Raw genomic sequence first — 14819 nt, 5'->3', positions numbered from 1 at the left:
AGCACCCCCAAAATTAATACTGTCCACATTAGTGCACCCCAGAATCAATGTCCCCATTAGTGCCCCTGGTAAGAGTAATGGTCCCATTAGTGCCCCCCAGGAAGAATAATACCCCCCATTTGTGCCCCCAGGAAGAATAATGCACCCATTAATGCCCCCAGGAAGAATAACACACCCATTAGTGCCCCCCAGGAGAATGATTCCACCCATTAGTGCCCCCAGTTAGAATAATGCCACCCATTACTGCTCTCAGTTAGAATAATGACCCCTTTAGTGCCCCCAGTTAGAATAGTGCCCCCTGCTGACTGGAAGCTCAGGACAGGACCTGCACTCGAGGGTGATGACGTCTTGCAGGTCCTGTCTTTCACGAGCTTCCGCCTAGCATTCCTATGGTGAGACCTGATGTCACTGGATCTGCTGAAAAAGCCCTTGCCCTAGTCAGAGGGGCTGCCTGGGTAAAGAGGTTATGTTCTGGTTCAGCTTTAAGATAATGGAGAATGTGTTTTCATCAAATGATGGAAATGAACACCACCTGATTGACAGCACTGACTACCGTTGTCTGGATTATTTTTGTACAAATTTGAGTGGGAAGGGATATTTCTCTTGGTAAATTTAGTATTGTGCAGCTCACTACTGTTCCACATGGTGGTAACCCAGCTTTCCCACATCCCTGAAAATCTGCCTTGCTATAGCACTATGTAAGAGTTGAGGGGACTTGTCTTGGTAGATTTAGTATTCTGCAGTCTATAACAGTCCTACATGGTTTTAACCCAGTTTCCCATGATCTTGAAAGGCAAATCTGCCTAGCTATGGCACTATTTAGGAATAAATTTTGGTAGACTTAATATTTAGCAGTCCCTATTACAGCTAGAGATGAGCAAATCGATGTGGACATTCGTGGTAACAAATCAAATTTTTTCCTAAAATGGATGCTGCACGTATGAGGACATGAGCAAGTAACTCTGGGAAGGCGGGATTACCCATAATGCCATGCATGCAGCCAATCAGCAGCCAGCCCTGTGATCTCACAGCCATATAAATGGCCTCAGCCATGTTGGAATCTGCCATTTTCCAATGTACTTAGTGCAGAGAGAGACGTCAGCAGGCGCTAGAGACAGTGCTAGGAAAGACTTCATTGTGCTAAAAAAGACGATTTACTAATTCGGGGAAAGATTATTCAAGGTTTAGGGAAATGAAAGGAAGGAGTCATTCCACTGCATTTATGTAGAACAGGGTTCAGTAGGGGAGATTACAGCCTGGGTAATAGCAACAATCCCATTACACCTTGCTGCAGTGACTGGGGATCCAAATTGCCATTATACAGCTCTGTAATTCCAGCAAACCATTCTTGTTGTCGGCATGCAAGTGCTGTTTGATACAACCATTAACAGGGTTTATTACAAGGAAATATTTCTGCTTGTATTAGTGGGAAAAAAGGTCTTATTAGCTGTTGTGTGGTGAAGTGCTAAAATTACAGCCCCTTTTGTTGTGTATTAGTGGCAAAAGTAAAATATATTTGCCGTTGAGCGGTGCAGTTATATGTTCTAAAGCCCTTTTTAGCGTGTATTAGTAGTGTGGTGAAATTAGAAAATTCCAGCTCTTTTTGGTGTGTATTAGTGGCAAAAAAAAAATTGCCGTTCAGCGGTGAAATTCCATTGTACTACAGCCATTTACAGGGTTTATTAATAGGTTAGATACCTATGTCTTATTAGCCGTTCTGCAGTGAATTGTGATTGTTCTATTTATTTTTTGGGGGTGTATTAATAGGAAAAAGAATATGTCTTATTAGCCGGTCTGCAGTGAACCGACTGTCACTACCAGAGCTTTGAGACGTTCTCATAGCTCTGTTTCCACACCCCTGTGATGATGTCACTACTAGAGCTAGGAGGAGTTCTCTTCCCTGTTTCTCCACCTCTGTGATGAGGTCTTTACTTTTGGTTTCCTTCCTCCCAGCTGTTCCTCCTGTGTTTGATTTCGCTGCCTTTAAATCACCCCTCCTCCTTTGTAGAGGTGCGGATTATACTCTTCATTTTGAGCTGTATCTCTCGCTTGAGTGTCTTCACCTGTGTTACTTCTCTTCACTGGATCTGTGTCCTGCTGATGCGAGTACTTCAAATATCGTCTGCTGACTTCGGATCTGTTTGCACTGCGGCTGCAGCACCTCAGTTAAGTGTACAGACATTGTGTTTATCTGTTCTTTGCTGACTGGATCCGAGGCGACCCCGGTTCCGTCCATATACTGAGCAGGGCACCGGTGGCCGTGCCCCTTCCACTATTGTAGGGGTTTCAGTGGTCTTCAGCCTCAGGTACGCGGGCATGTCTCGATCTACAATTCGGATCCGGACATGCGCATAGCAGCTTAGGGAGAGCTTTTAGGGTCTGGCAGGGGTCACCCTTATTCCTCCCTAGAGTGGGTCCGTCAGTTTTTATTCTCTGTGTACACTCTTGTTGCTCATTTACAGCCGTGGCACCGACATTGTTATACTGCCATTGTTGGGGTGTATTAATAAGTACGTGTTATTAGCCGTTCTGCAGTGAATTTACATTGTCATACATAAATTGTTGCTCTGTAATAATAGCAAAAATAAGTAAGTGTTATTAGCCATTCTGTGGTAAAATTTGTTTGTAATACAGCCTATTCCGGGACAATTGACGGGTGATTGTAGACTTCCTTATGCTGTATGGATCGAATTACGTAGATTAGCCTCTCAGTGGTGAATTTTTTTGGGGGGAAACAGCCTTTTTTACGGCCCACTGGGTAAATGTGGTTACCAGCCAGCCACACCAGCAACTTGGCCAGGTGACACCACTTCCACCTCCACGTTCTCACGCCGTTGGTCCTGCGACAATGTCCGCCTCTGCCCCCTCATCTCCCAACATGTCCTCACCCTCCACTGCAGGGACAATTCACAGTGCTCCTCCAGCATACCACATGTGCAGGGCACAGCTGTGTCAGGCTATTCTACACCTCGTTTGCCTGGGCAAACTGAGTCACACAGGGGAGGAACTGCTCTGTGTCCTTCTCTGCGACAACTCAAAATCTGAACCATGGTGACCAACAACGGGAAGAACACGGTGTCAGCACTGCATCAACGAGTGCTGAGCCATGTGCCCTGCATGGCACACATATTCATTCTGGTTGTCAAGCAGTTCCTGAAGTCTTCCACCCATCTGCAAGACATCCTAAAAATGCTTTGCATGCACTTCCGCCACTCGTACTCAGTAAAGCACACCCTCCTTGAGCTGCAGCGGCAGAACGGCATCCCACAACATAGGCTGATATGCGACGTTTCCACCCTCCATATGTTGGACCAACTATACGAACAGAGAAAGGCCATAAATAATGTCTTGATGATCCAAGCGGACAGGAGTACTCCCCTGTGTAACTTCGATTTCAGCCAGTGGCAGCTCATGCGTGACACCTGCTGTTTGCTCAGCACCTTTGAGGAGGCCACATATTTTTGTCGTCAGTCACCAGGACTATGGGATGAACAATGTCATTCCACTGCTTCATGTCCTGGAACAGATTATGTAAATCTGGTGCGTCAGGGGACTGGAGACGTGGCGCCTAGATCTCAACGGCCACATGAGCCCTGTGGGGGCTGAACTAGAGGAGAAGGAGGTCATTGCTTGTGCTCTAATGTGTAGCAAAATGGGTATTTTTTCTACACAAGTGACAGGAGAGGAGAAGCAGGAGCAGCCAGAGGAGCTACAGGGCGATGAGGAAGAGGAGGCAGAGGACCCGGACACACCGCGGCAGTATGCACTGGATATGGAGACAGGGAGTCCCTCCGAGTCACTCAAACAAATGGCCCGATGCATGCTCACTTGCTTGCGTAGTAACAGCCGAAATGTGTGCCTTTTTTTACACCCACTGAGAGGGAGGACAAACTGAACTACTATAGAGACATCCTATGTAGTCACTTGGCTGCTGCCTATCTGCGCCATTGCCCATCCTCTCGCAGGTCTGACCGGGGGGGCCCTCTGCGCTCATGTTCCACTGTCATGGCTGCTGGAGTGGGGTTGCAGGAGCAGTACCAGCTCCATAAGCAGCAGCCTGAGTCTAGATTCGCTGATCAGCAGCTTTCTTCACCCGCATAGTGAAGAAACTACTCACCAGTAGTGTTGGGCGTGATTATACAAATTTTTAGAATATAGTGATATATTCGTATTTTTGAATATTCAAGATTTTTTTTCCATCTCAACCCATGATCCCTCCCTGCTTCTTGCTTGTGGGTCAATGAGAAGGCTGCAATGTCTTTGTCTGAGCTTATCAACATCCCTAGCAACCAATAGGAAAGTTGCCTACCCCTTACTATATAAGAACCTCCCTAGCAGACATTTTCTGTAGTTTTATGGAGTTCTGAGAGAGACAGCAGTGTCATTACTATGCTCTGTGCTTTCCACTCATTACATTAGATAGATAGCGCATATATATATATTAGTGCCGATTAGCACAATCGGAAATATATTGGAGCACTCTATCTGCATATAAAGCCATTTGTAATGTTCTGCCGTGCCAACCATTTAATTTTCAATAGTTTTTTTAATTAATTTTCAAAGAAATAGGGAGTACAACTAACACAAATAGTAATATGTGGGAGACAGTCGCAGCTGTTAGTTATGATCAAAGAGTGTAGATTGAAACCATCTTGAAGATTCAAACCATCTCAGTTGCATTTTAAATGTATAAAGTTATAAAAATGTAAACAAGAAAACTTCCCTGTAGAGGGAAAGAAACATAACAGTATGCCTCGGTGATAAAAAAACAAAAACAAAACATAAGTGTATGTCTGTTCAAGAGTTTTATAGTGAATAGTTTCAATAGCTTTTGTGCCATACCAGTGAGAATGACTAAATTATAATTACAGATAGCATTTGTTAAATTGAAGAGACTTACAGCGGGAGAGAGTTGGTCTGTAATCTTTAAGAATACTAAAGAGTCTCAAATAATGATACAATAGGATGAAGAAAACCAAGAAGTTTCCTGAGACTGGAGTAAATGGTTGGCACGGCTTCCATCTGACACAAAAAAATTCTCTATCAGATGGAAGCTGTGCCAACCATTTACTCTAGTCTCAGAAAACTTCTAGCAGCTTGGAAAATATAGCAAAAGTGACCTACGCCTGTATTGCGTGCACATTACGCAAATATTACATTGCCGATTTTCGCAATCAAATTCTCAAATTTGTGAATATATGACAAATATTCAATAAAATATTTGCGAAATATCGCGAATTCGAATATTGTCCTGGTCGCTCATCACTACTCACCAGACATTGAGTAGGACCTGAACCAGCAGTTAGTGGAATACTTGGACAGCACCCTGCCACCCCATATTGAAGATCCGCTGGACTACTGCGGCTACTCTGGATTTGTGGCCGCAACTGGCAGAGTTTGCCCTGGAAAAACTGTCCTGCCCAGCCAGTAGTGTGGCATCAGAGCAAGTGTTTAGAGTGGCAGGGGGCCATAGTTACCCCAAGAAGAACCTGTCCATCCAAAATGTGGAGATACTGACCTTTGTCAAGATGAATCAGGCATGGATCAGCCAGGATTTCCACCTACCAATGCCTGATGCATCAGACTAGATCATCCATGGTGCCACACCCACACAAAAGAGATCTGTTACTTCTGGCTACCTGCCTCAGCTACTATTCTGATGCTGCAACACACCTGATGCCACACATCTGATGCCAAGCTCTCCTTCTTTCACCCACCAACTTCAGCTGGTACTGGTATTGCCATCCACTTTCACACTGTCACCTTGCCACTCTGTGGCCTCCTGATGCTGCTGCTGCCGCCACCTCCACACTGTCATTGTGCCTATTCTGTGGACTTCTCATGCTGTTCCCACCCTCCCCACTTCATGACTGGGCCACTATTTTGCCTTTCGGCCTGGCTGACATCATGATTTATTTGACCCTTCTTCTGATCTGTCAGAAGGAAAGAAAAATGAGATGCACAACAGATCCTGTCTGTATAGCAGCTGTAAGGCCTGTATGGTCCCATCAGAATTAGCTTGTGATTTGGTAACCAAAAGCAGAAGTGGGTACAAAACACAGAAGACATGCAAATATTCCATTCACATGTCATCTCTGTTTTGGATCCACTCCTGTTTTTTTTTTTCCGAGTGAAGGCGGATGCTCCACAGACAGGATCTGTTTTTTTTGGGGGTTATTGTTCTTACGGATCAGAGGAAGGGCAAAATAATCAGTGACATCGCCACAAACTTACTGCTGACACCCTATGCACTCTGTCGAGGTTGTATAAGCGTTTAATAGAACCGGTTCTGTAGGCATCTATGTGGATTTAGCTGACAATGGTGTAAAAGGAGTGCGCTTCTTGGAGCTAACATCGACCTGTAAGTCTGAGTTCATACTTGAGTTCTTTGGTCAGTTTTGGCCCCGTGACTGCCCAAATAACTGAAGTGTGCAGTGATTCTAAGAGAGATGCCTGTCATCTGCATGTCATACTGACTCTCAGTATTATTTCACTACCACAGCAGACTCCCTATGCATGTTACTGCAAGGCACAGTGTTCTAAACCACTATAAAGGCTCTCTGCAGCCAGGAAATAGCAGTTTTATAGCGTGATTCGCTGCAAATATATTTGGATCAAACTGAATTTTTTCAAAAAATTCGGTGAATAGGCCAAATCGAATCTCTAATTACAGCTCCACATATTGTGTTACCAAGTTTGTCTGGGAACCTGAATGACAAATCTGTCTGGCTATGCTACAGCATGGAGAATTTGTCAAAGGATTCTTACTCAGCTTTGTAGGGCTCCTGACTAGCAAATCCAGCTAGGTATTCTACAAAACAGCGGATTTACCGATTTCATAAACAGACTGATCTCGCAGTCTGGGAATGCTGGGTAACAGTCTCTGGGGTGGTGATGGGGAGCATAATGATTATACTGTATAAAATACACAAAATGCGACCATGATATATTGTGTGAATCTATCAGATGGTACCAGGGCAAAATAAACTGTTGCCACCAATGCAACTCTAGAGTCTTGTGACCCAGCTTTTCTAGAACTCTAAATGGCAAGTTGGTCTAGCTATATGAACAAATTTATCATTGCATAACTAGATACATTTGGAATTCAGCAGGCTGGGAAAGCCTCTGCAGAGATCTAATGGAGACCACACTTGGTACATATATTCTGTATACACTATATCCATGAATATAATATCAGGACAACCATGAGTATATACTATATATGTAGTTTGATGTCCAGCATACTTCAACATGCTACCTAGTAGGGATGAGCGAACCCAAACTGTATAGTTCGGGTTCGTACCGAATTTTGGGGTGTCCGTGACACGGACCCGAACCCGGACATTTTCGTAAAAGTCTGGGTTCGGTTCGGTGTTCGTCGCTTTCTTGGCGCTTTTTGAAAGGCTGCAAAGCAGCCAATCAACAAGCGTCATACTACTTGCCCCAAGAGGCCGTCACAGCCATGCCTACTATTGGCATGGCTGTGATTGGCCAGAGCACCATGTGACCCAGCCTCTATTTAAGCTGGAGTCACATAGCGCCGCCCGTCACTCTGCTCTGATTAGCGTAGGGAGAGGTTGCAGCTGCGACAGTAGGGCGAGATTAGGCTGATTAACTCCTCCAAAAGACTCCATCCAGTGATCGATCTGCAGCTGTGGATCATTGAGCTGCTGATACTCAATTGCTCACTGTTTTTAGGCTGCCCAGACCGTTTGTCAGTCACTTTTTTATGGGGTGATCGGCGGCCATTTTGTGTCTTGTGGTGCGCCAGCACAAGCTGCGACCAAGTGCATTTAACCCTCAATGGTGTGGTTGTTTTTTGGCTAAAGCCTACATCAGTGTGAAGCTGTCACACCAAGTGCATTTAACCAGCAATAGTCTGTTTATTTTTTGGCCATATACTACATCAGGGGCAAGCTGCGCCTGTCACCAAGTGCATTTAACCCTCAGTAGTGTGGTTGGTCAAGCTGTCACACCAAGTGCATTTAACCAGCAATAGTCTGTTTATTTTTTGGCCATATACTACATCAGGGGCAAGTTGCGCCTGTCACCAAGTGCATTTAACCCTCAGTAGTGTGGTTGGTCAAGCTGTCACACCAAGTGCATTTAACCAGCAATAGTCTGTTTATTTTTTGGCCATATACTACATCAGGGGCAAGCTGCGCCTGTCACCAAGTGCATTTAACCCTCAGTAGTGTGGTTGGTCAAGCTGTCACACCAAGTGCATTTAACCATCAATAGTGCGGTTATATTTTGGCCATATCCCAGTCTAATTCTGTCAGTAAACGTATACCTGTCACCCAGCGCCTAAATACTAGGCCTCAAGTTTATATCCAGCTAAATCTGTTGTTACTGCTGTACTGTTGTGGCTGGGCAAGTTATTTAGTGTCCGTCAAAGCACAGTTTTTGTTCTGGGTTGAAATACAATTCCCAATTTAGCAATTTCCTAATTTAGTGGTTTCTGCTGTATCAGGCCTACTTTAAATACATCCCTAAAAGGGTATATCAGAATCAAGGTGCTGATAGGATCATTCTGAATAACTTCACACACACGCTACTGTGCATTTCCAAGTCTAATTCTGTCAGTAAATCTATACCTGTCACCCAGCGCCTAAATACTAGGCCTCAAATTTATATCCCGCTAAATCTGTCGTTACTGCTGTACTGTTGTGGCTGGGCAAGTTATTTAGTGTCCGTCCAAGCACATTTTTTGTTCTGGGTTGAAATACAATTCCCAATTTAGCAATTTCCTAATTTAGTGGTTTCTGCTGTATCAGAGCTATTTGAAATCTATCCCTAAAGGGTATATAATATTCAAGGTGCACATAGGGTCATTCTAAATAACTTCACACACACGCTACTGTGCATTTCCAAGTCTGATTCTGTCAGTAAACCCATACCTGTCACCCAGCGCCTAAATACTAGGCCTCAAATTTATATTCAGCTGAATTTGAATACAATACATTGGGCCAAATAATATTTTTGTTGTTGTGGTGAACGATAACAATGAGGAAAACATCTAGTAAGGGATGCGGACGTGGACATGGTCGTGGTGGTGTAAGTGGACCCTCTGGTGCTGGGAGAGGACGTGGCCGTTCTGCCACATCCACACATCCTAGTGTACCAACTACCTCAGGTCCCAGTAGCCGCCAGAATTTACAGCGATATATGGTGGGGCCCAATGCCGTTCTAAGGATGGTAAGGCCTGAGCAGGTACAGGCATTAGTCAATTGGGTGGCCGACAGTGGATCCAGCACGTTCACATTATCTCCCACCCAGTCTTCTGCAGAAAGCGCACAGATGGCGCCTGAAAACCAACCCCATCAGTCTGTCACATCACCCCCATGCATACCAGGGAAACTGTCTGAGCCTCAAGTTATGCAGCAGTCTCTTATGCTGTTTGAAGACTCTGCTGGCAGGGTTTCCCAAGGGCATCCACCTAGCCCTTCCCCAGCAGTGAAAGACATAGAATGCACTGACGCACAACCACTTATGTTTCCTGATGATGAGGACATGGGAATACCACCTCAGCATGTCTCTGATGATGACGAAACACAGGTGCCAACTGCTGCGTCTTTCTGCAGTGTGCAGACTGAACAGGAGGTCAGGGATCAAGACTGGGTGGAAGACGATGCAGGGGACAATGAGGTCCTAGACCCCACATGGAATGAAGGTCGTGCCACTGACTTTCACAGTTCGGAGGAAGAGGCAGTGGTGAGACCGAGCCAACAGCGTAGCAAAAGAGGGAGCAGTGGGCAAAAGCAGAACACCCGCCGCCAAGAGACTCCGCCATCTTGGACCGAGCACCCCAAAGGCAGCTTCAAGGAGTTCCCTGGCATGGCACTTCTTTAAACAATGTGCTGACGACAAGACCCGAGTGGTTTGCACGCTGTACCTTCAGAGCCTGAAGCGAGGCATTAACGTTCTGAACCTTAGCACAACCTGCATGACCAGGCACCTGCATGCAAAGCATGAACTGCAGTGGAGTAAACACCTTAAAAACAAGGAAGTCGCTCAGGCTCCCCCTGCTACCTCTTCTGCTGCTGCCGCCTCGGCCTCTTCTGCTGCTGCCGCCTCGGCCTCTTCCTCCGCCTCTGGAGGAACGTTGGCACCTGCCGCCCAACAAACAGGGGATGTACCACCAACACCACCACCACCTCCGTCACCAAGCGTCTCAACCATGTCACACGGCAGCGTTCAGCTCTCCATCTCACAAACATTTGAGAGAAAGCGTAAATTCCCACCTAGCCACCCTCGATCCCTGGCCCTGAATGCCAGCATTTCTAAACTACTGGCCTATGAAATGCTGTCATTTAAGCTGGTGGACACAGACAGCTTCAAACAGCTCATGTCGCTTGCTGTCCCACAGTATGTTGTTCCCAGCCGCCACTACTTCTCCAAGAGAGCCGTGCCTTCCCTGCACAACCAAGTATCCGATAAAATCAAGTGTGCACTGCGCAACGCCATCTATAGCAAGGTCCACCTAACCACAGATACGTGGACCAGTAAGCACGGCCAGGGACGCTATATCTCCCTAACTGCACACTGGGTAAATGTAGTGGCAGCTGGGCCCCAGGCGGAGAGCTGTTTGGCGCACGTCCTTCCGCCGCCAAGGATCGTAGGGCAGCATTCTTTGCCTCCTGTTGCCACCTCCTCCTTCTCGGCTTCCTCCTCCTCTTCTTCCACCTGCTCATCCAGTCAGCCACACACCTTCACCACCAACTTCAGCACAGCCCGGGGTAAACGTCAGCAGGCCATTCTGAAACTCATATGTTTGGGGGACAGGCCCCACACCGCACAGGAGTTGTGGCGGGATATAGAACAACAGACCGACGAGTGGTTGCTGCCGGTGAGCCTCAAGGCCGGCCTGGTGGTGTGCGATAATGGGCGAAATCTCGTTGCAGCTCTGGGACTAGCCGGTTTGACGCACATCCCTTGCCTGGCGCATGTGCTGAATTTGGTGGTGCAGAAATTCATTCACAACTACCCCGACATGTCAGAGCTGCTGCATAAAGTGCGGGCCGTCTGTTCGCGCTTCCGGCGTTCACATCCTGCCGCTTCTCGCCTGTCTGCGCTACAGCGTAACTTCGGCCTTCACGCTCACCGCCTCATATGCGACGTGCCCACCAGGTGGAACTCCACCTTGCACATGCTGGACAGACTGTGCGAGCAGCAGCAGGCCATAGTGGAGTTTCAGCTGCAGCACGCACGGGTCAGTCGCACTGCGGAACAGCACCACTTCACCACCAATGACTGGGCCTCCATGCGAGACCTGTGTGCCCTGTTGCGCTGTTTTGAGTACTCCACCAACATGGCCAGTGGCGATGACGCCGTTATCAGCGTTACAATACCACTTCTATGTCTCCTTGAGAAAACACTTAGGGCGATGATGGAAGAGGAGGTGGCCCAGGAGGAGGAGGAGGAGGAAGAGGGGTCATTTTTAGCACTTTCAGGCCAGTCTCTTCGAAGTGACTCAGAGGGAGGTTTTTTGCAACAGCAGAGGCCAGGTACAAATGTGGCCAGCCAGGGCCCACTACTGGAGGACGAGGAGGACGAGGATGAGGAGGAGGTGGAGGAGGATGAGGATGAAGCATGGTCACAGCGGGGTGGCACCCAACGCAGCTCGGGCCTATCACTGGTGCGTGGCTGGGGGGAAAGGCAGGACGATGATGATACGCCTCCCACAGAGGACAGCTTGTCCTTACCCCTGGGCAGCCTGGCACACATGAGCGACTACATGCTGCAGTGCCTGCGCAACGACAGCAGAGTTGCCCACATTTTAACGTGTGCGGACTACTGGGTTGCCACCCTGCTGGATCCACGCTACAAAGACAATGTGCCCACCTTACTTCCTGCACTGGAGCGTGATAGGAAGATGCGCGAGTACAAGCGCACGTTGGTAGACGCGCTACTTAGAGCATTCCCAAATGTCACAAGGGAACAAGTGGAAGCCCAAGGCCAAGGCAGAGGAGGAGCAAGAGGTCGCCAAGGCAGCTGTGTCACGGCCAGCTCCTCTGAGGGCAGGGTTAGCATGGCAGAGATGTGGAAAAGTTTTGTCAACATGCCACAGCTAACTGCACCACCACCTGATACGCAACGTGTTAGCAGGAGGCAACATTTCACTAACATGGTGGAACAGTACGTGTGCACACCCCTCCACGTACTGACTGATGGTTCGGCCCCATTCAACTTCTGGGTCTCTAAATTGTCCACGTGGCCAGAGCTAGCCTTTTATGCCTTGGAGGTGCTGGCCTGCCCGGTGGCCAACGTTTTGTCTGAACGTGTATTCAGCACGGCAGGGGGCGTCATTACAGACAAACGCAGCCGCCTGTCTACAGCCAATGTGGACAAGCTGACGTTCATAAAAATGAACCAGGCATGGATCCCACAGGACCTGTCCGTCCCTTGTCCAGATTAGACATTAACTACCTCCCCTTAACCATATATTATTGTACTCCAGGGCACTTCCTCATTCAATCCTATTTTTATTTTCATTTTACCATTATATTGCGAGGCTACCCAAAGTTGAATGAACCTCTCCTCTGTCTGGGTGCCGGGGCCTAAATATATGCCAATGGACCATTTCCAATGTTGGGTGACGTGAAGCCTGATTCTCTGCTATGACATGCAGACTAATTCTCTGCTGACATGAAGCCAAATTCTCTGTTACGGGACCTCTCTCCTCTGCCTGGGTGCTGGGCCTAAATATCTGACAATGGACTGTTGCAGTGGTGGCTGATGTGAAGCCTGATTTTCTGCTATGACATGCAGACTAATTCTCTGCTGACATGAAGCCAGATCCTCTGTTATGGGACCTCTCTCCTCTGCCTGGGTGCTGGGCCTAAATATTTGACAATGGACTGTTGCAGTGGTGGCTGACGTGAAGCCTGATTTTCTGCTATGACATGCAGACTGATTCTCTGCTGACATGAAGCCAGATTGTCTGTTACGGGACCTCTCTCCTCTGCCTGGGTGCTGGGCCTAAATATCTGACAATGGACTGTTGCATTGGTGGCTGACGTGAAGCCTGATTCTCTGCTATGATATGAAGACTGATTCTCTGCTGACATGAAGCCAGATTGTCTGTTACGGGACCTCTCTCCTCTGCCTAGGTGCTGGGCCTAAATATCTGACAATGGACTGTTGCAGTGGTGGGTGATGTGAAGCCTGATTCTCTGCTATGATATGAAGACTGATTCTCTGCTGACATGAAGCCAGATTGTCTGTTACGGGACCTCTCTCCTCTGCCTGGGTGCTGGGCCTGAATTTATGAAAATGGACTGTTACAGTGGTGGGTGACGTGAAGCCTGATTCTCTGCTATGACATGAAGACTGATTCTCTGCTGACATGAAGCCAGATTGTCTGTTACGGGACCTCTCTCCTCTGCCTGGGTGCTGGGCCTAAATTTATGAAAATGGACTGTTACAGTGGTGGGTGACGTGAAGCCTGATTCTCTGCTATGACATGAAGACTGATTCTCTGCTGACATGAAGCCAGGTTGTCTGTTACGGGACCTCTGTCCTCTGCCTGGGTGCTGGGCCTAAATTTATGAAAATGGACTGTTACAGTGGTGGGTGACGTGAAGCCTGATTCTCTGCTATGACATGAAGACTGATTCTCTGCTGACAACAAGCCAGATTCTCTGTTACGGGACCTCTCTCCTCTGCCTGGGTGCTGGGCCTAAATATCTGACAATGGACTGTTGCATTGGTGGCTGACGTGAAGCCTGATTCTCTGCTATGATATGAAGACTGATTCTCTGCTGACATGAAGCCAGATTGTCTGTTACGGGACCTCTCTCCTCTGCCTGGGTGCTGGGCCTATATATCTGACAATGGACTGTTGCAGTGGTGGCTGACGTGAAGCCTGATTCTCTGCTATGATATGAAGACTGATTCTTTGCTGACATGAAGCCAGATTGTCTGTTATGGGACCTCTCTCCTCTGCCTGGGTGCTGGGCCTAAATATCTGACAATGGACTGTTGCATTGGTGGCTGACGTGAAGCCTGATTCTCTGCTATGATATGAAGACTGATTCTCTGCTGACATGAAGCCAGATTGTCTGTTACGGGACCTCTCTCCTCTGCCTGGGTGCTGGGCCTAAATATCTGACAATGGACTGTTGCATTGGTGGCTGACGTGAAGCCTGATTCTCTGCTATGATATGAAGACTGATTCTCTGCTGACATGAAGCCAGATTGTCTGTTACGGGACCTCTCTCCTCTGCCTGGGTGCTGGGCCTAAATTTATGAAAATGGACTGTTGCAGTGGTGGCTGACGTGAAGCCTGATTCTCTGCTATGACATGCAGACTGATTCTCTGCTGACATGAAGACAGATTCTCTGTTACGGGACCTCTCTCCTCTGCTTGGGTGCCGGGGCCTAAATATCTGAGAATTGGACGGTTCCAGTGGTGGGTGACGTGAAGTCAGATTCTCTGCTATGGGACCTCTCTCCAATTTATTTTGGTTAATTTTTATTTATTTAATTTTTATTTTAATTCATTTCCCTATCCACATTTGTTTGCAGGGGATTTACCTACATGTTGCTGCCTTTTGCAGCCCTCTAGCCCTTTCCTGGGCTGTTTTACAGCCTTTTTAGTGCCGCAAAGTTCGGGTCCCCATTGACTTCAATGGGGTTCGGGACGAAGTTCGGATCGGGTTCGGATCCCGAACCCGAACATTTTCGGAAAGTTCGGCCGAACTTCTCGAACCCGAACATCCAGGTGTCCGCTCAACTCTACTACCTAGCATTGCAAATCTCCTGAAATTGTTAGATTCTGGATACCAGCAGCCATAACTGTCATCAGGTGGCAGCGC

Source organism: Bufo gargarizans, chromosome 4 (genome assembly GCF_014858855.1).
Source record: "Bufo gargarizans isolate SCDJY-AF-19 chromosome 4, ASM1485885v1, whole genome shotgun sequence".
NCBI lineage: Eukaryota > Metazoa > Chordata > Amphibia > Anura > Bufonidae > Bufo > Bufo gargarizans.
This window is presented reverse-complemented; position numbering follows the sequence as displayed.